Source organism: Amblyomma americanum, chromosome 1, assembly GCF_052857255.1.
Source record: "Amblyomma americanum isolate KBUSLIRL-KWMA chromosome 1, ASM5285725v1, whole genome shotgun sequence".
In the NCBI taxonomy this organism is placed as follows: Eukaryota; Metazoa; Arthropoda; class Arachnida; order Ixodida; family Ixodidae; genus Amblyomma; species Amblyomma americanum.
In genome coordinates, this window is record NC_135497.1 from 182,968,068 (window position 1) to 182,980,237 (window position 12,170).

The 12,170-nt window shown below is 43.9% G+C and overlaps 1 long non-coding RNA gene across 1 annotated transcript; it reads left to right on the plus strand.

Moving 5' to 3' along the window:
• The first annotated feature begins 1,470 nt into the window (after nucleotides 1-1,470).
• Nucleotides 1,471-10,728, plus strand: LOC144114320 (uncharacterized). Its single transcript, XR_013311012.1, has 5 exons — nucleotides 1,471-1,690; nucleotides 4,198-4,314; nucleotides 4,555-4,710; nucleotides 8,495-8,605; nucleotides 10,670-10,728. It is a non-coding gene; the product is annotated as an uncharacterized LOC144114320 (long non-coding RNA).
• Nucleotides 10,729-12,170: the final 1,442 nt, after the last annotated feature.

Consider the following 12,170-nt stretch of genomic DNA (forward strand, 5'->3'; position numbering starts at 1 on the left):
GGCCCGTGGCTGGCCGAGAGTGGTGCATCCCCCGGGAGCTCTTCAGCGGGCGGGCTTATGCAAGCTTAGCCGGCGGCTCGGGGCTGAATCGACCCGCGATCAACTTCCTTTCATAGACGCGCGCCGCGTCTGTCTGTTACTAGCGCCAAAGCAGGCGTTCACGTAAGCATAAAGTTCCTTGTACAAATTTCCTCCTTCTCCGTACAAACTCACTCCTTCTCCCGTTCCGGTCTCGTCTTCCTATTGGCTAGGAGCAATAGTCTGTTCTGGGAGGTTCTCGATTTTTCTTTCGTCCCGTCGACGCCGAGGGCGAGAACGAAGGGGAGAGTGCGACTCCTAGCGCGGGCGAAGTTACGCGCCCTCCGTCGCCTCTGAGTCATCTTTTTCTACTTCCTTCTGGAAAGTTCGGCAGCCAGTCTGACCTACTTTTTCCGTCGAGCGCGCGCGAGGGTGCGCAGCCACTAGGCAGGAATGGGCCCTGGGGACAGGCCTCTGTGTCCAGCTCTACAACTTCCCCCTTCACTCTTCTACAACCCTAGCCCGAACAGTGAACATTCCATGCCCCACGGCACGCGAACAAAAACACGTGTGACGTCTTCTTTCCTTTCCTGCCTGGACTCTGCCATCAGACTCATCATCATCTGCTATCGGACTCATCTTCCCCGTCCCCCCAAATTACCATCACGGTAAAGAAAAGTCGAATGGGAGGCATTGTTGGGTACTGCAACACATCCTTTCTATGAGAAGGACAGCGGCGGAACTATTTGAGAGGTGAAGGGTGGCGTGGTGGTGACGAGGGGCAAGGGAGATTTGGGTCCTCATCCCACATTGCATGTTTTAGGTGTTTCCCCCTCCTCTCCAGACAGCACTGGACAGACGGACTGACAGGAAACCACGAAAAATCTTCCAAGCAAACTCACCTCGCTTCGTAAGAAAGACGGCCCCGCCGTGGTGGCGGGGGATTCCTGTTTTTGCAGCTCGACAAGCTCTCCCCAAATGATCAGGCTAAACGCGTGCTGTTACATTAGGCGGGGGGGGGGGGGGGGCGTCTGCTCGTTCTGGTTTTCTCGCTACATACAAGTCGTTCAAAGTTACGTTGCCAATGGTTCCACATACTAAACAGGGGCCAAATTACGCAACTGTGACAAATTCTGTCAAAAGTTATTGACGGTGACGTCAAAATGACGAAACGATGAGACGTCACCACGTGACGCAACGAGGAATCAGCCAATTACAGCAGGGCGGCGCCCCGAGAGCATTCGAGGGGCCGTCTGCTAAATTTTTTGTAAAAAGAAATAAGAAACAAGCAACGATGAAAATAACTAATATTTTATTTTGCCCAAACATTGTGTTTAAAGTTCGAAAATAAGAAGGAAAACAAAAAGCGTTCGAAGTTGTGCTGCTAAATTGGCTGGTGGGTAACTTCCAGTGCCGCGGGGGTGTGCTGACGGCAGGAAAAATGCCGCTTTGCACGAAATCAGCTGTTTCACGCCGTGTTATTGTTTTTTGCGCGGCGTCTGGAATCGAGCTACTGTGCGGTTGACCTAAGTGCGCAGAAAAATTTCAACGAATGCAGTGAAGGCTACGTGACTACGAGCAACTTGCAAGGAGCGCACGAAACGAAATCGACGAAGACAACTTGTTGAAGTCTGTGTTCGGCTCTTTCGATCGATGACAAAAATTCCAAAAGGTGAGGTGTTGCAGTATGTGACGAGTGGTTGTTTGTTTATTTCCCCTTGGGAAACATATTGCAGCATGGTTATTTCAAGTTTTAAACTGGCCATTGAAACGACCCATTGTATCACCGCTGGTTACCCGGTGGCACTGGGGATCGAACTCCGCACCTCCCGCTTGCGAGGCAGATGCTCGGACCACTAGGCCACTCCTGTATGTTATATGCATTTTATAAAGCCATTCACTTCCAAAGTACCATTTCATCTTTATAGAAAAACCACAGTTCGCCTAGCTAGACAAACCTGCTGCATACAAGCCAGCAGAAGGGTTGCACGTACATGCTTCGTTAGGAAAACATAAAAATCAAGCAGAGCCTGCCCTTCATGGTACATTATACCCTGATTTTGAGCAATGATCAAGATGGGCAGATGGTCATTTCATTGAACACTTGCATGATACATTCGTAGAATCGAAAAGACAAGTATTATTGCAAAATCTTCAAGCAGTGTTTATTCTCAGAGAAAACATATGAAAAAAGTGTTGGATTAGTTATGGTGCACCTTGTATGGGGAAAGGGGCTCCCACTTTGTGAAAGGCTTAATTTTGGAATAACGACAGCGTTTAGACTAGTTGGGTTACCATGATTAGATAGTGGATGTGCTCAAAAAGACACTGGAAGTAAGCGCACTGTGTGGAAATCTCTTTCTGTATCCTTATTTTTTTAGCCCTTTCACGATCTAAACTTAATTTTGCAAGAGAGCAAGGAAAACGGATATTTAAATTCTGATAATTAAGGATAAGAGATCATGTTTCATTGTGTTGCTTAAAGTGTACATTGTATCGCTATTGCTGTATTGCAGCACTTCCGTCGTGACATTGCATTGCAGCCTCTTGACTTTTGTTTATATAATAGGCAGTCCTCTTTTTCATTCGATTGCAACACTTTAGGAGTTACTACAGAGTTGTGTGGTAGCGAATTCTCAGATTAACGGTTTGCATTATTACGCCATCATAACTTGCTAAGTGTTTCACTGCAGTCTTGTTACTAGAACAGCCTCTTGAAAGTATTCAGCCTGGTGGTCATTGAGGGTTACTGTTCACAGATCAAAATGCCGGATCAGCTGTATACTCTTTACAGCTACCAGAACTATGGTACATTTCATGACATGCTGGCTGACGAGTGCTGGAGCACCAGACTGGGGATTTGAATATAACAATTTTCAAATGTGTGCTCGGTATCACGCTGTTTTGATCCAGTTGTGGAGAGGTTTTCTTTTCATATTTGTTCTGTCAAACATTCAAATTTTGGGCAATATGTTGTTGCCTTTATCTTGTGTTCGCTTTGTTGTTGAGGTTTAGTTTTTGTGGCACAAGCACTCCACTCTATTACTTTTCAGTATAATTTAAAATTTGTAGGGCACGCCATGAAGAATAAAACTTCTACTTGAATAATCTGCATGCGTTTATGTTCTTCATTGTTGATATAGAAACTAAGTTGAGACAGCTTGTATTTTAGCTCTGGCTAGAATTTTTAGGAGAGCCTCAGTAACATAATCACATGACCAACACAAACTCGGTATTATTGTTTGTGCAATAAAAAACAGTTAAAATATTTATTAACAGCTGTCAGTGTAGGACTGGCCTGAAATGTTTTGTGCTCTATGTAGCTCTTCTCTGAGGCAGGATTAATTCATCTGCACCTGCAGCCTGATACCGCCAAGATACCAATTCTTGAGTGAACTTATGATATTTTTTCACTGAGCAAACTTGCATCATCTTGAAGCATGGAACTTGAGCTGATTCTTAACAGCTCTAGTGTAGCGAATTTCATTATCCTCATCGCTTAGTTTACATTCACCTCAGGACAATGGCCTTTTCCAGTTTAATTATAGGTGTCTTGCACCAGCTGCATGCCACACTATCAGAAATCTCCTAATCTTATCTAGTGAGCATATAATCAGCTATCTCCTGCTATACTTTCCTTCCGGTGAAATTCATTTTGTTGCGAACAATGCACAAGCTGTTTCCTGGCGTGGTGCTCAGATTATCTGGAATGAAATGCTTGGGAAATGGGTCTCTGATCACCTTGAGTAGACGAAATTAACTTGTGCTAAGGCACTCTTTGGCCACAGATGCCCTTGTGCCATTAAAATCCATCAAATTCATTCTGTTGCCCTAAGATACCATTGGTGATTCATTCTCTGCATTGTATGCCCTGGCCAGATCCATTTTCTTCTTTTAATTTCTGCCAGAATATTAACAACTTCCTTGTTCATCCCTGTTTTGGTTTCACTCGGTCAGTTATTCTATTAATAATTATAATCACTTTATTGAAAACATAATTTGGGCTAAATGGCATCAAGTTTGCCACTGTGCACAATGATATATATGGTTGGTCTTGTATGTCTTTACTTGTGTGGTAATGTTTATTTTGTGCTCACTGTCTAAACAACCTTATTTGCCTATCATATCCTAAGCCCTTCTATACCTATCTTCCTTCCCCCTGGCTCTTTCTCTTTTCAGTCATTCCTCCTCTTTCCTTTACACCGGCCATTGGTCACAAGGCTGCTGTGGGAACGACAGTCAGCGCTGGACCCTTTTTTGTTCATGGAACCTGCACTGCTACTATTAACACTAATAGTACGTTATCAGTATTTTTGTGATACTGCATTTATTGTTATTTATGAAGTAGTTGGCTAAGGCAATGGTAGCAGTGTTGGATATTACAATATATCATGCATATATCTCGCTTGCAATATATCAGTGTGTTCACTATTACACTACCCTCTATTTCTTTCAGTTGTTATTTGGCTATAACTATATTGTGCTTCTTTCCTAGCTTAGTGCACTCAGACTAAAACTTTGCTCTTTGTGTCGCAGGTAGAATCTACAATGATTGCTGCTCTGTGTCTTGTAAGCAGGAGGCAGTGTTCAATGGAGCCATGAACTTTCCTTGGAATTGAAAAGCCTTTGCCATATTATGCGCTGAACCACGAGTGTGAAGAGGAAAATGTCATGCCTTGGATTTCTGCAGAGGTGAGCCATTGCGGTGAATCCACCAGCGCGAAAGACAGGGATGAGAAAGGAGACAAGACAGGTGCTGACTCTCGACTAAAGTTTATTGGCGTGAACAGGGAATATATAAAAAGCCAAGCAATACCATAAACCGCGCAGTTACAGATAAGCATACAGGACAACATGAGTCAAAAATCGCCCTCAACATTTGCCTGATCGAGATAGTCCAACTCATTGCGTGTTAACACGATAGACAAAACACTCACACATTCCTCACGGAGTCATAAGATGTGTCTAGCCTCGATAATCTCCCATTTAATCTCTGAATTTACTGCCAAAATGCGTGTTGCCAAAAGGAAAGGGTAGCAGACTTCACATCCCGTGCAGTGTACAGCAGAGTTACCCCAACCACCTAGCCAAGCCCCTACCCGTTACTTCAACCACCTAACCTAGCCAAGCCCCTACCCTCTTGTGTTCCCGTAGTCTTACATTCATACACCTTCCAGTTGCACCTACGTAAACCAGACCACAAGATAATAATATCTGATACCACATTCATTTTACAAGGTACATATACATTTCACTCTACATGTGTACTTTTCTCTAGCCACAGTCACAGAATTATTCTTAAAATTTTACATACTTTAGACAGCTTAATAGGGGCCGAGAAAGCCACTTTACATCATACCTTCTGGCCACATTTTTCAAATTGTGCGACAATCTATGTACATACGGTAACACAACTGGTCTTTCGGCATCTCGCTGGCTGGCCCCAGCCTGATTGTGGCAGTCACCGCAAAACTGTCTCAGCTTCTTTACCAATTTATCATATGCTCTTGCAGTAGCAAGGTTGGGAAATCCTGCGTTCGTTAACCTTAAAATCTGCTCTTGGAAACTAGTCGCCATGCTGTGAAAGCATAATTTCATCAATTCTGAGCCCGCGCTAGAAAGTGCAATGCTATCTTTCACTAGCTTGGAATGGTCGACATGTAGCCAGGTAGCAGCTTAACACTCGCCAGCACACATGAAATGTGCAGAACATCAAGGTACGGTCTGGAAACCACACCTCTTTTTCTTGGGACATTTGCTCCAAGGTAAACCTGAAATAAAGGTCTTGCTCCTTAAACAACTTGATAAGATGTACAGGTCCCGAACTATCACAACCTTTATAAAAGACCAGGAAATCATCGACATAGCAAAAGATCTTCCCCCAGCCCATGCACATTCTGGACAATTATTCTATCCACCCTACTCAAGAAAATATCGCTTAGCACAAGGACAACCTTCGAACCGCTACATATTCGAGACTTTAGAACATATACCGCACTGCGCTACTCTACAAACATGCTCTTCAAATAAATGCTATTCAATAACATACTCTTCAGATAAATTTCAGAAAAGGATTCATGCAAAATTATCTCTGGTTATTTGCAAAAGCATCTGTCTACTTCGCATCTTGAAGATCCATTTCTTGTACTCAATTCGCAGTGTGGTTGAGTATCTTAAGAATGACAATCCAGCAGATTGTCTTGTGATTAGTGTCGATGTAAAACTGTTTTATTCTATCCCGTATGAAGATCTTGTGAAAAGCTTATGAATGTGTATATCGGAGCACAACGATGAGCTTGTGTTTAGGAACGGGTGTGTAACATAAGTCTTGTTTGGCACTTGCCTCCTTTTATTTGAAGTGAAGAGCATGTTTGTGCAGTATGGCAGTGCAGCATATGTTCAAAAGTCTGCTAAATGTATCGATTCGAAGGTTGCCCCTGTGCTAAGCAATATTCTCTTAAGCAGGGTGGATGGAATGATTGCCAAGAAATTGCATGGGCTGGGGGGGAAATCTTTCGCTACGTCTGTGATTTTCTGGTCTTTTACAAAGGTTGCGATAGTGTGGGACCTGTACATATTGTGAACTTGTTTAAGGAGCAAGGCCTTTATCTTAAGTTTACCTTGGAGAAAATGTCCCAACAAAAAGAGCTGCGGTTTCTGAACCTTACCTTGATGTTCTGCACACGCCATGTGTGCTAGCGATATTCACCCAGGAGTGTTAAGCAGCTACTTGACTGTTGGTTGAACGATTCTAAGCTAGTGAAAGATAGCATTGCGTCGTCAAGTCTAGGCTCGGTATTGGTGAAGCCATGCTTTTACAGCGTGACAACTGGTTTCCAAGAGAAGATTTTAAGGCTAATGAAAGCATGATTTCCCAACCATGCTATTGCAGGAGCGTGCGATAAATTGTTAAAGCTGAGCATATAAGATTGGGCAAGTTGGTCAGACATGCTAAAGATAAGAATGGCACAGCATCAAGTAACGAGGACAACAGGAGAGCACACCCACGCACAATTGCCATCCTTGGAGCGGATGCAGAATCTAAGAGCGCATACTTGACATTCAGCGTTGGCAGCCAAGGATCGGGCTCGTTCAAACTTTAGCATTCAAATCCGTGTTTCCTCGTTTCCTTGACTGTCAACGCTGAATGTCAAGCACGCGCTCTTGGATTCTATATCTGCTCCAGGGTTGGCACTTGTGCGTGGGTGTGCTGTCCTGCTTTTCTCGTTACTTGATGCTGCGCCATTCTTCCCTTTAGCATGTTAAAAGCTGAAACCCCTTCGCAGGGACTGGCGTGATCAGGCCGGGGCCAGCCAGTGAGATGCCAAAAGACTGACTGTGTTACTGTACATACATAGATTGTTGCAAAATTTGAAAACTGTGGCCAGAAGGTATGACGTAAAAATGGTGTGTTCGGCCCCTAATAAGTTGTCTACAATCTGTAAAATTGTTAATAATTTTGTGAATTTCGTTAGGGAAAAGCACATGTGTCGAGTGAAACGTGGCAACATATATGTGCCTTGCAAAATGTATGTGGTGTGTCGGATACCATTCTCATGTGGTTGGGTTTATGTTGGTGAAACTGGAATGTGTATCAATGTACGACTACAGGAGCACGAGACCTATTTGGATATTGGTAGGAATTGTAACTTATCTGCATATTGCAAGGGATGTGAAGGCTGCTAGCCATTCCTTTCGGCAACACGCATTTTGGCGCTACGTTCACAGCAGATTAACCAGAAAATTATCGAGGCTAGACACATCTTATGACTCGGTGACGAATGTGTGAGTGTGCTGCCCATAGCATTAACATGCAGCGGGTTGGACTGTCTAGATGAGAGGAATGTTAAGGGCAATCTTTTACTTATGTTGTGATGTAGCTTATGTGTAATTGTGTAGTTTGTGGTGTGTGGCTTTTCTGTATACTCTCTGTTCACTTCAATAAACTTCAGTTGCGAGTCAGTGCCTTTTTTGTTTCTTTTCTCGTCCCTGTCTCGTGCTGATAGATTCAAGTACTTGTAGAGTAGATTCACTGAATTGTGTACTTGCAGAGGCTTGTGAAAAAAACCAGAGGAATTTTCTTTCCTTTATGCAGAATGGAAGGTTGAAATTTTTTTACTTAAATGTTTGCAGCATTAAATTCTATTCGGAAAGGTAAAACCCACTTTATTGTACATTTTGTGTGCAATGGTTCCGATGGCTGCATGCAACTGAAAACATTCGTCCAGGTTACCTAGCTAGCGTCCTTCTTCCTTGTGCCACATTTTCTGAAATAATATTTTGTCAAATTTATTTCAATCAGAATTTCTAAGAACATATTAATTGCACCAAATTTGGTGATCATATATGACATAATTCAAAGCGTGATGATCATTGGTATTTTTTAGTCTGAGGCAGTACAATGAGAAGTACATAGTATATAGTAAAATTAAATATGACCAGTCTAACATAAACAAAACTACTCTTTTTTTTGGAGGAAAATTTTGTTGCTACCGAAGTGCTGGAGTGACATGGCATTATGAAAACGTGGACAGTGTGCTGTACTCATGATGGCACGAGAACTTGCGTACAGTGCTTCAGGCAATTGGTGAGTACCTTGGTGCTGTGCTTCTGCTAATGTAGCCAAATTATGTTTTTAATCTAAGAGTGTATCTGAAAACTTAAGCAAAAATTGAGTAGTATTTAGATATTCGTACACCAGATACCACTGTTGAATTGGTTATTAACGAAGTGTCTCACATGTACCCTTGTCTGCTGAATATAGTAAGCATGGCTTTCGAGCTGAGTGCCTCCGACGTATGAAAAAAAATGGCCACTGGGCTGCTCCACGACGCGTAGAGCAGCCCAGTGTAGCACATTCAGGCTTCATGGAGTGGAGAATGAAGGCAGTAAATAATTTAAGAGTAGAAAACGCAGCACAAACCACAGAACCAGGAAACTGACAGAACACACCGACCCTGATGACACTCTTTGCATGAAGGGTGTTATAAAGTTGCCTGTCATGTAATGCAAGATGGAGGTCGCACAGGACGGGTGTTAAATATGAGTTGATGCAGACACCTGTCATTACGTAATACTCACTATAGAACTCGAGCAAGAAGCAAAGGTAACAGCTGAGCATGGCCAGACTCTTGTGCTTTCCTCCGCAAGCAATCTGGAATTGCACTTAGAAATCTTTTATTCTTTCGCTTGACATATACATCATTGCTGCTAGTGGCGAGGAAAAGTACATACCCTTGATGTCAAGTGACAGTGCACTCACAGGGCTGGTAACAGCTCACTGAGGTGTTGTGATATACCTACAGGGCACCTCATGAGAAATTCTTAGGCATCAGAACATAGAGCCCTTGCAGGAATTCTCTCAAAGTTTGTTGCCACATGGACCTCTTCGTAATCAATGGCCCTAAAAGGCGAGCCTTCCTTTAGTGTCACAAAAAAGGCCTAGGACATGGGTCTTTTTGCTTCTCCATTAGTGCCAAAATGTTTGCTAGCGAGATCTTTCGCAGATATATAATTATTTCCCAAAATGTCAAGAAGGAGACTGAAGCTGTGCCAAGCAGTACCAGTAAAAAACGTATCACAGCTGTTCAAAAAGCACAAAGACTCATGCCTTCATCCTTCTTTTGCATCAGACACATGAGGACACTTCATCTTTCTGGGTCATCATTTTGAAAAGGTTCACATGGCAATGGCCTTTGGTTAAATTTCTGCAAAGAGCCCTTTTTTGAAACTTGAGAAACCGTTCCTCGTGAGGCACACTGCAGAGATATTGGAATGCCTTAGTGAGCTGCTTCCGGTACGTGTGACTGCATTATCACTGACATCAGACATTATTACATTTTCTTGCACATGCTGAGATAATGGAAACTATGAGTGAAAACATGCGGTTTGGGGGAAGTGTGCTTCCTGGGGCCGTATTCCAAGTTTGTGTCATAATAAAAAGCGTCATAATCTGCCGCAACGGGCACACCTAAGTGGTTGAAACGCCAGAAGCGGAAGTGGGGGTTCGGATGCAGCGAAAAGGGTCGAAGAAACCGGACGGTGACGTCAAACATATAGCACATAGTGTACGCAGCAGATGCTCGACAGCCAACATGGCGGCATGCTCTGAAGTGGAGCCTCTCGCTTCGAAGTGAACTCGTCGATATTACTGCGTTTTTCGGCCCGGGAACTGGATATAAACTGAGTGCGGGAGTTTCGCTTCGTCTTGTCTTGCCTATAACAAATTGGATGGACGATAAATTCGGCAAGCGTCCCGCTTTTTTCAGATGTTACCAATGTTCCTTGCTCGCTAAGTTGTGCATTTAGTACTATGTACAGAAAGGCACCTGCATTGAATTGCATCTGGCGCCCATCCTGAGCTACTTTCTATTTGCACAAAATGATAGACAACTGTAAAGACTTCCATGAGCACAGTGCCGCCCGGGAAAGCGCATTTTGTCTGCTTCTTTCTGGACTTGTGGTTTTTACTGTTTACTGTTATGAGAAATGAATTTTGGGCAATAAATTATAACGGGTTGCTTCTCAGTGAATGGCTTTTGCAAGCTTCTACGAAAGCCAATTGTTCAATAGCGGATGGTTGAAATGTATTTGTGAAATTTATATTTGGTGTTGTGTGACTACTAAATGAGGATTTTTTTATGCTTTTCAGATGGATCCGACAGCAATGTGCAGATGTACAATGTGTGTAGTTTGCCATGAAAATAAAACGTATGTACTTGTACTCACCCAAACATTTACCACTCTTTCATTCTAAGCTGCATTCTTTGTACGTATGCAATATATAATATGCATAAAGGAAAGCCTTGTACATAATACTTATTTCTTCGACACCTAGAGGGCTATATCTGCAGTGAACATTGTGGGCAGAAGCTATACGAAGACGCATGTTCATGTACTACAGAAAGTACATAATTACAATACAGATAATTTCCGCTCTAGATGAAATGAGTTCCGAGTGAACGGAGGACGTATGCATACACATTGCGGAAACTTCAATAAGAACAAAACAGAAGCATTCGTTGTGAAAAACGATTTCGGTCTCGTGCATAGCATGGCGTAACTTTCCGTCACCAAGAATGTGACAGTCGTCATACGGAGTCTCTGTTTCTGACATTAAGTCCGTACCTCATGTTGCGGAAAACCCTCCGGCAACGCATTACCAGCGGGTTTCTCTGTACTGCGAAGCATTTTTTTTTTACAGTGTGTCACAGAGGTGACGACGGCACCCACCTCTTCTCTGCACTAACTTTACAAATTGCCTCCAACACCCGTTGTACGCATTTGCTCACCACCGGTTGTGCGTTGCAGACGTACGCCTCATTACCAACGGCAGCTTGAAAGCTGCCCATGGCAAATAACCGCAGTGCACATAGCACCTAGCGCCGTACCGACAACGCGCTCGCACGCGCACCTCCCAGTTCATCGGCGACTTCGTTGCATAGCCACTCCACAGTCTGCTTCTCCAGTCGAAAAAGGTGTCGTAACAGCTCGTCCGGCAAACCAAACGCGTCTGCGTGAGCCCTCCTTCGCCGTTGCTCGCGCCAGAACAGCCACCTTAGTCGTATCGCCACGTACACCGCCACCATTTTCTGTCACAAACTCAACGGTCAAATTGACGGCCTCGAAACTGTCACAAAAAAATGTCAATTAGCGGCTGCATAATTAGGTGTGCAACGTCACCACTTCTGCCACATCCGTGACGTAATCTGCAGCCACCCATGACGCAAAAAAGCAAAATGGCCGCCGGCCACGACCGACCAATAGGAGCGAGGCTTGTTGACACCTTTTTGACAAGTTTTTGACAATTTTCTTAATTGACAGTTGCGTAATCTGGCCCCAGGTTAGAATAAATGGGCCGCCTCCTACTGTCCGAGGTGAGGCCCTGGGCTGCAGCCCCCTAAGCCCCCCCTAGTCCAGTGCTGCGCGTGACCTCAAACATATAGCCTCGTGCTCGATCAAGACAACAACCTCACTTGAAGCCGAAGAAACAGCCATAGCGTTTGCCATTTCCTCCTCCGCTGCCACACTCATTCTAAGTGACTCTAAAACAGCAATCACGAATTTTGCGCGGGTACAGATTCATTCTACCACCCGAAAAATCCTCAATTCTCGCTCCACAGAGCCGCGACCAGTTCAAATACTTTGGGTGC